Genomic DNA, 3,043 nt, shown 5'->3' with positions numbered 1-3,043 from the left:
ACTTGTGGTAGGGGGGTGTTTGTTAAACATTATTTTCATTTTTGGTTATTTTAGGTTTAAAATTTGTTTTAATCTTTCCTTGCTACAAATACTGATTGTATCATTTCTCCTCTGCCGTTTAGGCAAAATAATGCCATTCAATTCTGATGTCTTTAGCTGTTTAACATAAACGTTCAGCAGTTGTGACTCAATGCTTGGCTTTCACAAGCTGTCTATACTTAACTTTTGGTACTTTGGAAGCAGGATTTTGACAGTGCTTTTTTCCGCAACAAAATGTTAATGACCGCTGTTACTATATTTTTGTAGGAAAATTTGAACGGGAACAAAATAATGATTTTATTGAAACTGTACCATCACAAAGATTACGTTTGTAAGATGTGCTATTAAGAAACAATTAGCATTTAACCGGAACTTGCAAGAGCAATTTATTGAGAAAACATGTTAACATCTTACACTGGTTAGCATTGGTAAGTCACTAACTCGAAATTGTACCATCACAAAATTAATTTTTCAATCTGTAGCTTTAAAAAGAGACAAGCAATACAAGGAAGGACCTCGTGATGACACAACAACTGTTTAACAATTACATATTGTAACTCCCAATTTTTTAAAGAAATTTTATCATTAAGATGAAGCGTTTGTAAATGTGTTATTTAGAAGCTATAAGCATGTAGTCACATCATGTGAGCATCGTTTGACGAAAAAACAAATGTTTAACATTTTACACCGATTAGCATTGGGACCGCACTGACAAGACGAATGTTGTAGTGCTTTTAAAGAAATTATACCATCACAACAAATATGTTTTTAAGCTGTGGTCTTGATAAACGATATGCATGGTATTAAAAGAATTATGATGACAAAACAACTGTTTAACATCTACATATTGCTTAGCAATGATGGTTTACTTCATTTGCTTTTATTGAAGTTTTAAGTCACGAATCACATAAAAAATATTAAGTTTTGAAGCTGCACCATTTATAAAAATTACAACACAACGCAATTGTTCTGATTGACATTTTTTCGTCTGAAATATATCTAGTTACAACACAATTCACTTGAGGTTGTAATAACAAAGTAGAGGAGAGGCGTCGAACTCACGGCTGATGATGATGCCACCTACTTGTCTTATCTCAATATTTACTCGTACCCGTGCTAACCACGCTCATCAATACAAGAAACTGCGGCCGACCTGTAACAGGACAAATTTGCACACTAAGCCACACCCATCCCTGTGTGGAACAACCTCTGCATATGTAGTGGACAGTCCCCCGCTGAACCCCTTCAGGAGCAGGCTGTATCTCGTCTGTAACCCACTCGCTGCATCTCCCCTGCTCTACGTGATGTCCCGACAAGGTGAGTTCGAACACAGTAGAGTTATAGAATTTACCTATTAATTATACAAATTAGATCCTGATTTGAAAAATTGTTATCTAATTATGTCAAGTATCACTTAAGCTACCTACATACCAGAAATCACAACGATACGCCAACTGATATCCTCTCTTGAAGAATTTTTAAACAAACAGTTCTGCAGTTCTCGAATAAGCTTTTAGGGAGCCTTAACTCACTTGAATACTTACCTACCCTAAGAGCTACCTCCATCCCAAATTCATGACCCTAGCATCTCCGGAACACGAGATATTAAAACCGGAAGTTCCACTGCAGTACCAAGAAAGCCACTAGGGGGCCCAAACTCTTATCATTTCCAGATCTTGTCGACGCACTAAGTATGAAACCAATACATCCAGTCATTCTTGGGTTATCTTAAGCTTGTTGACAAAATTTAATTCCCTTGGGCTGCATTCGAGGAATTTGTAGAATATTTTCAACTCAATCGCAGTTGTTTACTAATGGCTCTGCCCCTGAGGCGTCGCAAAAAAGACTAAAGCGGGATCGGAAAGAGCTTGAACATGTGCTGGGCTTGTACCAAGGACGCCGTCAGTGGTTGGAGGAGGGGCGCCCTCTGGCGTCTTGAATGTGAAGGACTGCAGGAGAGTCGAGTAACACTATGGGGCCGCCGAAGTACTAGACGTTTGTTGTAGTCGCAATGACTTTCTTTGTCGCGCATGGGGCTGTGCGTGGTACGTTGGGATCAAATCTTTCATTTAAAATCAACATGGCAGACGTGCCGAATTGCTTCAGACACGTCTGAATTGCGCTGACATTTTACAAATCATCATTTACAAATCATCATCACACATCATTCAAGATACATAGATTAAAAACATATTAATGATTACATTGTTATAAAATTGCGATGTTATATACATGTACAATACACATCAGATTGCAATACACAGGCCCAAACTGGGGACCGGTGTCACAACGATCTCCGCCCCCCCCCCCAGTCATTTCGCCCTCCCCGGGGCAAAATCTCTAGCGAATTGAATTGTCCTCCCCGGGTCGAAATTTCTTGCGATTTCGCCCTCCCCTCTAGTGATTTGGTCCCCCCATCTCGGCCTCTTTAGCGATTTCGCCCCCCCCCCCACCAAAAAATCAGTTATCTCCTAGAAAGCTTCCGTTTAAGCATGTCCAAGTACATAAATTTTTTAATTAATTCTGATAATAGTATTTCGTTGTATTTGGGGAATCATGTTGTAAGTTAACACTCTCAAAACTATTCTAACAATGATCAGCTCAAATCCTGCGTTGTTGAGATGCCTATGCTGTTCGGAGCATAGAATTGAGCGAAAGAGACAATATTTCAACCAGGTAGGTTACTTTCTTGCTTCAACCGAACCTGTAATAATATCGTTAGAATTGTTCATCAAATTTGTGTACCTGCCATACCTGTGGTACGGTGTAAAAGAGTAGACTAACTAAGAGGCCCGCACAACAAAGCAAATTAACACGTGGGGAAGTCTTATTATTGTCTGGGAGAGCGGGCGGACTATTTCGCATGATGAATATGAAAATAGAGAGGCCGACAGTTACTCTCCAGGCAGAGGTTCAAGGTTTTGGCTTATTTTTGGCGTGTTTTCGGGCTTTTTATCGGGCTTTTTTTTTTGCACTGTTTTGTTTTACGCTAACCCGAATGAAG

Source organism: Branchiostoma belcheri, unplaced genomic scaffold (genome assembly GCF_001625305.1).
Source record: "Branchiostoma belcheri isolate BF01 breed outbred unplaced genomic scaffold, Haploidv18h27 scaffold203, whole genome shotgun sequence".
NCBI lineage: Eukaryota > Metazoa > Chordata > Leptocardii > Amphioxiformes > Branchiostomatidae > Branchiostoma > Branchiostoma belcheri.
Note: the sequence above shows the minus strand (reverse complement) of the source record.